The sequence below is a fragment of the Falco biarmicus genome, chromosome 4, assembly GCF_023638135.1.
Source record: "Falco biarmicus isolate bFalBia1 chromosome 4, bFalBia1.pri, whole genome shotgun sequence".
Taxonomy (NCBI): domain Eukaryota; kingdom Metazoa; phylum Chordata; class Aves; order Falconiformes; family Falconidae; genus Falco; species Falco biarmicus.
This window is the reverse complement of record NC_079291.1, coordinates 32,856,672-32,867,819: the sequence shown is the minus strand read 5'-3', so window position 1 is coordinate 32,867,819 and position 11,148 is coordinate 32,856,672.

The following is an 11,148-nucleotide window of genomic DNA, read 5'->3' as shown; positions in this document are numbered from 1 at the left end:
AGAACTGAAAACTATATAATTTTGTGACTGTTATGCCCAAGACTACCTCTGACCATCACATAACCTACGTGTCCTTCTCTGTTCACAAACAGCAGGTCCAGTGAGGTGCCTTCCCTAGTTGGCTTCTCACCAGCTCTGTCAAGAAGGTATGTTCCACACATTCCAGGAACCTCCTAGGCTGTTTCCGCTGTATTGCATTTCCAGCAGACGCCTGGTCTAACAACTGTGAGACTTCTCCCAGCTGCTTACAGACTATTTCATCTGCCTCTTCATCCTGGTTGGGTGATCTATAACAGACGCCCACCAGGATATCGGCCTTGTTGGCCTTCCACTTGATTCTTACCCACAAACACTCAGCCCTGTCGTCACCATCATTAAACTCTAGACAATCAAAATGCTCTCTAACGTAGGGGGTTACCCCACAGCCTTTCCTTCCTTGCTTGTGCCTCCTGAGGAGTTTATAGCCATCCATTGCAGCACTCCAGTTGTGCGAGTCATCCCACAGTGTGTCTGTGATGGCGACTATGTCGTGGTTTCCCTGCTGCACAATGGCTTCCATGTCCTGCTTGTTGCCCAGTGGTGTTGATGCACATCAGCTGGGCTACTGATCCCACCGCCTTTTTTGGATGTAGAAGCCCTAATTGCTGTGTGACCATTCTCCGGCACTTCCATGGTTTCTAACACATCAATAACCTTTGCGTCTTTGCTGCCACATGGATCTTCATTCCCTACCTCCACAGCAGACAGAAGAACCTTGCTAGCACACTGTCCCTCAAACACTGGCATGCTGCTCCCAGGTTTTATTACTTTCCCCCTTCAAATCAAATTTAAAACTCTTTCAGTGAGCCCTGCTATCTCATGTGCAAAGATCCTTTTCCTCTTTTGAGACAGGTTTTCACATGATTTTATTTGATCTCAATACCTTCACCACCTTTCCTAGCACTCTTCTAGAAGTGTCTTTCTTTTAATATTTAGGATGCTTTAGTTCACCAAGTACCTTTTCTTCATTTATTTCATGAGTCTTTTTGTTCCACATTGTCCAGGACTGTATATTGTTTAAGTGTATTATCTCTTTGCTGGCAGTAATTTAATTCACTGGGTATGTGTAGTGAAGGAAATTCTTTTTCCTATGTATCTATCTTTTTTTCTTTCCTGGGTAATAGAAGCATTATTCAGCAGATCTTTCTGTATTTTTGTATTTTCATAAACTTACTGCTTTCATTCTTTTTATGTATTTTGTCTCTGAAGAACCACAAATGCACGTGCTCACAGATTACTTTAATACTTTCTTCTTTGAAGACTTCTATTTCAAGTAATCACTATAGGTTAAATAAAATACCATTATTTATACAAATTGATTCTACGTACATGCTGTTTAATTATTTCCTTTTCTTTCAGAACAATATGTTACAAAAGGTATAAATGGAAGGAAACAAAATAGGCTTCCTAGTTCTATTGTTGTCTTGTGAGGTTTTTACTACATATTTTTTCAAAGCATCTGTGGCAATGGTCTCTGGACTTGGGGCTTCCATATTCCTGTTCTCATCTTGTGATGATTGAGGGCTCGTTATAGTCCCTGACTGAGAAACCTATTTCTGTATCTTAAATAACTTGCTTACAAAAGATCCGCTATGTTCTGCTTTTAAAAAATGGTTGTATTGTTTGTCAGAGTGACTCATTCAGAAGTTGTGAGAAATTTCCTAACAAGAAATTTTATCTTGTAAAGACTGGAAAGGTATAGTCTTCATCAGCATTGTTCCTGTAAATACAAGCAATACTGGGAACACTGCTGAAAGTTTCGAGGCATAGTCCTTTTTTTCCGTTTTCAGCATCTTATACCCGAGTTGTAACAGATCTTCATTAATTTAAAGTCACCTATTTCCATTTTTAATAAAAACTACCAGTAATATCAAATTCCCAAATTATTTACATAACCAAAAGTTAATTTGGTCAAACTACTCAAGTGTGACTACTACTGACTACTAAAGTCAAATAATTTCTTAACAGGAATTTAAATATAGATTAAGAAACCTGACAGTTTAGGCTTAGTATTTACTTTTATACTTCATTATTAATAAATCCATTTCCATATCAGAATTCTCATCTTTTTAAGCTAATACTATTAAAAATTAAAATACAGTTTTATTTCATTTTTTTAATGGTATGATTTTTAATCTATTTTATTTCCTGATTGTGTTGCTAGGTTTGTTACTTGTAGATGGTATGAGTGATATGTCAAGGCTTATCCTTTTATTTTATGTTTTAGCAGGGTGAGTGACAAACTGTAGGATATATTTTTAAGGAATTTGTCTTTGCAAGACTGTGGTCTTAGCTTGAATACACATGGAACACAAAAAACAACCTATTCAATTAAAGTCAGCAAAGTTTTACATGAAACTACACGTTCGTATATGTCTGACACTATAATTCAATAGCAAAAAATCAAAGCAAGCAATTCAATAACAGAAGGATTCATATATACACAATCCTATTTTTTTTTTTAAACTCTTCTATTGCATCCCTATGACATTTTTTGAGGGAACAAATCCTGGGATATATTCCTTCAGAGGACTGACAGTACATCATCTCTTTGAGTGCCAAAAAGTTCTGAAATACCACGCTTATGCTATGGTCTGACATTAGTGCAAATAGCAGGAAACTTCGTAAGTAATTGACAAAACATTTGGTACAGATTCTCCAGAGGAAGGAGAAAGAGGTTGACCTGCCCTCCCTAGATGTGTCATCATAATTCATACCTGAAAATGTAGCTGAAACCACGAAGCAGGACACTACATAACTTTTTCAATTTTTCGTACCGCTAGGCTTGCTGTGGTTATGACGTGATCTACCATGAGTACTCTAAGTATTTTTGATGCCAAAAATCAGTGACATGGGTTTGCCATAACTACGACACTGCCTAACAACACACTGTGTAAAAAAAAAACAACCAAAAATCTTTTTGAGATTTCAATTTTTTTCATGCTTTACTTTTGTTGACTAACCCTCCACTCTTCCGTTAACGAGGAACTGCCACGCTCTCTTCTCTGTGCTACTCATTATCATCTTGGCTGCCCCTGTTTCCGTGATGGCTCAGGGTTTCCTGGGAGTGATGGGATTTGTCTCAGGTCTCTGAGCATGGCAAGGGGAGAGGTTGGTTTATGCTTGCTGGAGCGCACTTGTTCCTAATGATCATGCCAGGTCTTTAAGCTGTTTCTTTGCAATTGGGAAAGAAACACTCTGCGGAGTTCAAATTCCTTCCCAGGTGGCTTCAAACAACCTGTCTGTATGAAACATTGCAAGTTTGCAGGTTTCAGACTCTGTCCCACTACCTCCAGCATCAGTCAGACTTAATTGCGAAGCAAAAATTGGGTTTGTAGGTCTACAGGTCTATGTTTGGAAAGTACAAATTTGGAAAAAGGTTACAACAGGCAAACGGAAAACACAACTCCAGCTGTCCAGTTGCTTAATTAATTTCTCATGAAAGTCCCCAGGGCTTTTACCCCTGTCCACTTTCCCTGCTTCCTACAGGCCTGGATTCCTGTTTCTTGTCCAAAGAAACAGGCAATGTTAATGAATTACGTTTCACATCTACATTGTCTTTTCAAGACACAAATGTGCTTGGTGGCTCAGTCTTGGACTGAGATCAGCTGGTTATATAGAGGTGACTTCCCTGCTCTGTCACAGCTCATCAGGCAGGCAGCCAACTGTTTCTCCCACAGTCTGGATTTTCACCCTTTTTGTAGGGCAGCTTGCACCCTCATTTTAAATATGTATAGAGCAACAGTTATAAATATATTCTGTGACCATTTTGATTTCTTTTTATATATATAGTCTTCTATAGAAATAGTATTTGATGCTTCACTAATACAGATGACAACTTTAGCAACAAGCTGTTCTTCCACAGCAACATAACATGAGTTTATGCCTTTGGTGTTCCTGGTGTCCAATATGACAACAGTCCTTCTTTTACATTTTCTGTTACAAGTAATCAATTTTTCAGCTGCATTTAGAAGAGCTTTTCCATGTTTCTAGTTGTTTTAACTTCTTTTGTAGTTCTTTGTAGAATACAGTGAACATCTCTCCATGCAGTGCTCTAGAACAGGGCTCCTTCTGTATTTAGAAACATAAATGTCCTATAGCTCTTCAGCACAGCTCTCAATATTACAAATGCTGGATGACTAGTAAGTTTGGTTTTGAGGATTTTGCTGTTTTGTTTTGTTTTGTTTTGTTCGTTTTTTTAAAGCGCTCTCCTCAGGTACCTGGCTACGAATTTGGGTAATTCAAGTAATAGTTTTGTCTGGATGTTGAACATGGCTTACATTTTTATTTGTAGTACTTAAATATTTCAAGTCTTGCTTTAAAATTTTCAACTTAAATAGTTTATGCATTCATTTAAGATGTTACTTTTTTTAAAAAAATAAACATATGCAATTTTTTAGGTACCTATAAGAGAAATATATTACAGTATAAATATGCATTATATAGCTACATTTTGAATAAGAATGTATATGTATGCATATATTCCCCTCCTCCTTCCAACCATGATCATAACCATGGATTGCTTTTTACCTTCTTCCTGCCACCCCACTGTATATTGGGTAGATATATACTGTGCTGACAATATACAGTGATGTTTTCTCAAGAAAATACCTGTGAGATCACTGCTATTCCTTTAGTTCCACTTTAACAACAATTCTAAAACCAGTTGTGTATAGTCATTGCCATTGTGATTACAGCAGAACGTTCTGATTTGCTTATCTTCAGAACAGTTCTTGTAAAATCAGCTGGTTTTCATTAAAATATTTGCAGTGATCAAGTATGAAAATGTGTGGATAGAGAGAAATGTTCACTATTTTTATTTATTTTTCCAGGTTCAGAAAGGAAAAACTAATTTTTCTCTGAAAGAAATTATAGTATACAAATGCTTCTAAAGGAAGGCTGACTTTTATTATGCTATCCACTTGATTTATTATTCATAAAGAACCTTTGAACAGAGACCGGCCAACATATGAGCCAAAATACTGACTTTAAAGAGGTCCTTTGGCTGTAATTCTTACTACCCTGTGAAAGTCAGCAGGGAATATTCCAAGCATGTTAAACTTCACGTTTGAAAGTTAAATCTGATAAAAAGTATACTTACCAAAACATATATTGTAAAATAAAATGAAGCATTTCTTTGGTATTTTATGTTCTTACTCTTCTGAGTTATAAAGGAATGCATGCTACTCATTCTGTCCTGTATTTTCAGGTTTTACCTCTTACCAATTCCATTTTTACTTTGGAAAAAAAATTCAGAAAAATATTAGGTGCAATCTAATTTCATTTTAATTTGGCTCACTATAGCGATTGCCAAAGGACGGTAATTAGACTTGCTAAAAAAGAATGCAACATGAAGAGGGGAAAATGGCCTTATGAAAAGATCTCTGAGACAGTAGGAAAGCTGTAATCTTTTCTTAGACCTTGTGGACAATCTTCTGTCCCCCAGGGCAAGACATTTAGTTGTTACTCCAGTCTTCCAAATCTTAAGTAAAGATAATATGCTGCTGTATTTGGGGGATAATGAAATAAGGGAGTACAAACTCTTGGAGCATATTGTAATTGAACAATGTTCTCTTTTGCTGTTGATAGATAATAATTACACTATCTGAGAGAGACTGATGGCCTATGTACTCAGTTTCTGATTGTTTTATTTATAAGAATTTGGTTTTACAGTGTGCTTATAAGAAATGGGAAGTTCTGATATCCAGACTTAGTTTGTTTCAAGAGTGCAGAAACCATTCTTACTCTAGATACAAGCTTTTTTGTTTTACCCCTGAACATCTCGCTAAGCAACTAGCAAAGTGGGGGCAAAGGATTTTGCTTCTTCTGAACCTATGTGCTGTTCCTCTTTAGAGCTCAGTCCCTCACCATTGGCACCTCTGGAGAATACAAATTTTACCCGTGGTAGCCAAATCAGCACCAGGGAGGTGCAGCCTCACAGCTAATGTGATTCCAGGTTCAGCCAGGAATGCAGGCTTTTGTAGTTAATCCTTGCTTCAAGCCAGTCCTTACAGGAATTGAGAAAAGAGTTGTCTTCCTCACTATGTTTTTTTCCTATACCTGCTTCTTACAGCAGGAGGTTTTAAATTGCTAGAGTTAAGCAGTTTAATAATTACTTTTGGAAAGTGAAAGTGCATATGGTTAGGTAATTTCATTTTGAAAATGTTTTTCCTCTTGTTTCTGAAAAAGGGGGTGGAATTTATGCTTTCTTATAGCTGAAATTAGTTTGTGTAAATGGTTAGGCATTTGAGTATTTGAGCATCTGTCTTCAACAGCTGCCTTAAGCAGAAATCAGTGAGGTGAGAGCAGATAGTGGGAAAGAGACTGAAATTGCTACTTGCCACACTAACGAGAAGTCTGGTTGCAGAGGACAGGAGCTGTTGGACTTAAATGGTGGATGTAATGGGAAAATCAGAGAGATCCATTTCAAAAATGCACATTTTTGCAAGTAGAAATAATTCCAGCTGCAAGTCACAAGTTGTGGAATTCTTTTCCTTCCCTTAGATATAACATTATGGCGGTTAAGAAAATCCCTGATAATGGAAACTAGTTGGAACTTGAATGAGAGTCCTGTGTTTTCCTGCCTTGCAGTAGCCCCCCTTGTGCCTTGCAGTAGTTCCCTGTCCCCAGGATCCTAACAGGCATGTAAGATTGAACAGAGGTTATCAAAATTCAACCAGCAGAGGAAAAAGGTGATTTCCTGCTATTCTAAAATATTTAAAAATCAGTCTCTTCATATAAGCTTTTCTTTTTAGGGTACACCATGATTTGTGTGTTAGATTGTCCCTTCCAATTCCTCCAGTGCAGGTCACACATCTTTTCTCGTTCTCATGTCCCACCCACCCCTGCAAAATAAATAGGATGGGGAAACTGAGCAGAGCAGTTAGGCAGCCTCTCCTCATAAACTAAGCTCAGAGCTCTGTTGCTAATCCAGTTTCTGACACAATTGCCCTCGGCTAGGATTAGAGGTTAGATATGCGGATCAGGAATGTGGCATGGGAGGTAAGGAAATGTAAACGGGTAGCGTACTAGATCGAATGGGAGAATACTTTGCTCTGTCAAAGCAATGAAGTAAGAACCTAGCATATTGCTGTTGCTATCCCTCATCAGAAAAACAAAAGTTAAAGTAGGTGATGGCCATAAAATCATGAACATCCTTGGGGGGTAGGGGTGGGAATGGATCCCAAAGGCCTCTTACAGGACTACTATGTTGTTCACTACAAAAAATGCAAGTTAAAAGAGTTTGTTGTACAGCTGTTCAAAAGATTTTTCTTCAGAAGTGGTGAAGGACAGTCCCCCCATGACTGAAAGGATACACTGTCTGCCAACCCAGCATCTGCCTCTTGGCAGAATTCCCAGGACCTTAACCTTCACAAGCTGAAATATCTGAGAGAGAGACAACATTCCCCATTTAGTAAGACAGCAAGTATATTTGAATGATAACTAGTTTCCTTTTACAGTTCATATAACATAGCTATGCTCTACCAAGGGAAAGGAGAGAGTTTCTCGAAATAAAGCAAATGATGCATGAACAATAAGTAAAATACGCCATGTCATTTCTGTCCAAACCTGGGAATGTACCATGCTTTCTTACACATCGTGGCACATTTCTTCCCTCTCCTCTGGAAAAATGGCTAAAATGTGTAAAATATAGAAGCAGCAAAATTAGTGTCCTCAAATCCTTGTCTTTCAAAAGTGCCACAAAAATAAATGGCTCAGCTGAGACTCACTTGGGAAAAGTTTGATGCAGTATCTCTGTCTTATGTAGTAGTGATACTTCTGTAATTTGAAAAGCTATTGTTTGAATCCTACGGTAAGTTGAAACTAACAAAATATAATATGCAGCCATGAAAAAAATATGTTCATTCTATATGTGTCTGGTTCTTATTCTTTTCTCCATACAGTATAATGGTACTACTTTTTTTCCATACAGTATGATAATAATCTGTGAGTAGTGGAGAATTTTTTTAAAGAAAAAATAAACTTTACTGCAGTTATGGTTAAGTTATGGCTACTAATATGTATTTAGCCCACTATATGCAACAAAGGAAGGAAGAAGTCATTAAACCAGAAAGATGTGTGTTAAACAGAAACAAACTGTTTTACTGTCCTGGGAAGCAGATTGGAATTGATCGGAAAATAGATAGTAGGCAGGTGGGAAGTGTATCATTACCTAAAATGCAATTTCATAAGTGTCACACACACAGAGCTATCCTACAATACTTCAGCTAGCTCATAGATTGTCCTGAAATGAGTGTCTACCTACCAGCCCAATATATCTCCCAAGTAGCAAAGTTCTCTTGCACTCATGTCTTTCGCAAATGCTTGCAGCCTGTAACAAATAATAGTGTAGTGAAAGAAACTACTAATGACTGCAAAACCATGATAACCCATAATATAAAGCTCCTTAGAATTTGTTACGAAGATCTTTTTTTTTTTGGTAAAAAGAAGAATTACCAATAACAGAGACTCTCATCAACCATAAAACCTCTAAGAGCAGTAGATCACATTTGCAGATAGATCATTCTAGCACAAAGGAACATCTAAATGATGCTGATAAAACATGGATCATCAGATACTTGGAAAACTACATTTACAAAGAGCAATTGAACAGAAAAAAAATCCTGGGACCCTGTTGTTTTGCACATGAAAAACACTTGAATTTTGCAACTGTAAATTGATTTAAGGAATGGGGAGGGGGATCACACAAATCACTGCTATATCCTTATAATCGTTGCTTTAAATATCCTGTAATTATAAGGAAAAAAAATAATCTTACTTTCTGATTGAATTGTGTCCAAAGGTCCCATTGGTAAATGTGTGTGTGTGTGTGGGGGGGTCCTGCTGCTTATGTTTGGTACCCTTACGTGGCCTGAACACCCACAGAGCTGAGGACTAACATGAATCCTCCAGATCATGTTAGTGATCCTGGACTGATACAGTTTTTGCATTTAGGGGAGTCTCTAGTCCACAATGTTTAGCATATAGTGAGAACACCATACCATACGTAAGGGTATTTATCTGTCCATTCGTAAGGCTGCTCTGGCATGGTTAAATGCCATCTTTAGACTGGAAGATGCAAATTGCAGTTGTTTGCATGGTTGGTTTCTTTAAAGAGATCATATGTGACAGACTTTCCGCTGGAGTATCAATCTTGCCACAAATTTCTTTGATAGCGTTGTCTCTGAGGCTCTGAGACTTAGTCTCAGAAAGACAAAAATCTAGTCAAACAGCTAGAGTTGTCCAGATGGCTGCTTCTTTATTGATGACCCACGTCTTGTAGCACAACTCCTTTGCTGTTTTATTGGGGGGAAAAAGATCAGAAATCCCTGTTTTGTTTTCTGTATGATTCTCCTTTAATAGTTCTTTTCTTTATTCTGGAAATTAATATCAAAGAGGGAATCTGAAAGACATATATAACAGAAGGTTTTTCTCCACAGATGCAGAGGCAGGAGGGAGGGGAGTGCAAGCATCGTGTCCAAATAATGATAAATACTGTGATTTCCAAATGCACTGAAGTGAAGGAAGAATGCGTGTGTCATCTGCAGATGTTTTACAACTGATTTGATGTTAATTGACATCCATGATAGGTAACTCTTTTCTAAACACTTTCAAAGTGGAACAAATCTCCTAGCTCACCAAGCATTGCTAGCATTTAAGTATTTGCCTGATGTTTTTTCTCTTCTTTCAGCCTCCAAGCATCTTTCTAAATTTCTGTTGAATGGGGGCTGTCTTCCACAGGACATAATAGTAGTGAAAACCAGCGTTCAGCATAGCAGTTCATTAGCAAGAAATGTAAATGGGAGCGGTCAGACATGTTAGCTGCTTCAGTATAAATCAAAAGAATTTCAGCCAAATGCTCGCCATGGCCTCTTCAACAAGATCAGCCAAAGTGTCTGTGTTAGACACAAACTTCTCCACTTAGTGAGGGGGATTTAACTGGACTTTTTAACTTAAAGAAAGAGAGATGTCCTCCAAAAAACACAGGGTGTTTTTTCCTCAGTGCTATTGCAAGTGTCAGATTGTATTTTCTGCATTAACATGGACAATTCTGTTCCCTCTTTTTCCAGAGTGACTCAGCTGAAATTCTCCTGCAGTTCTGCTTTGGTGTTGAAGAGGTTATGGTTTTTTCTGTACAGACCAGTAACGTTCTTACCTGAATTACAAAATTTATGGAAGTGTGGACAGCATGCAGCTAAAGTAATCTATAAAATTCCTTTGGTTTTTTTTTTTTCCCTGGAATTTTCAGAAAAAAACTCTGATGTCCAAGAGGTTTAAAATCTCTTTTCCTTTAGGAATACAAGTCTATAGAAACATTCATGTTGTTGTGTGCTATTAATGTAAAACTTGTAGCATAACAAAAATGTTTTTCCTATTTGTGTTTAGTTTTTCCAGTGCTATTGAAATAATTACCGAATTATTTACCTAAAAATATTTCACATATTCATATGCCTAAACATTAAGAGTTCCGTGATATATCTGTGATACATCAATAAAAATACATCCCTTTCCTACAAGTGAATATGTCCTTAAGAAGCTGCATGGTGAAATGTAAAATTATGAAATTTCATCATTTTTAACTTATCCTGTCTTGACAGTTACTGTGTGTTTCGTGTGACCATCTTTTTTTTTTTTTTTTTTTCAGCTTGGAGGAAGATAGAAGTCCCCTCGACATTCAGGAACTGCTGTTGCACCAACTGCCTGGGCGCGTTTGCATTCATTACCTTTTTGCTGTGTAATAATAATAATGGAAGAGGGAAAAGGATGGGAAAAGAGCTGGTCCGTGCAATTTCTTTCTCAAAGCCAAGTATATACTGCCCTCTTGTGGAATCTGTACGTAATTACCAGCACGGGAAAAATGTCCTGGATTTTCTGACCGTTTTATTTCGTTCCGCTGAATATTACTGAGAGATTCAGTAGCAGTTTTTTTCCAGTTCTGCGCTATAAATGCCAATATTTCCTATTAATGCACTATTTTTTTTTCTTTTCTTTTTTTTTTTTTCCTTTGATGGTCATTATCCATTGCTGACATGGCTGCGTATGCTGCTTTTGGAATTAGATCTGTGCTGTTTTGCAAAAACCCATGCATTTATTAGTATTGGAAAATTG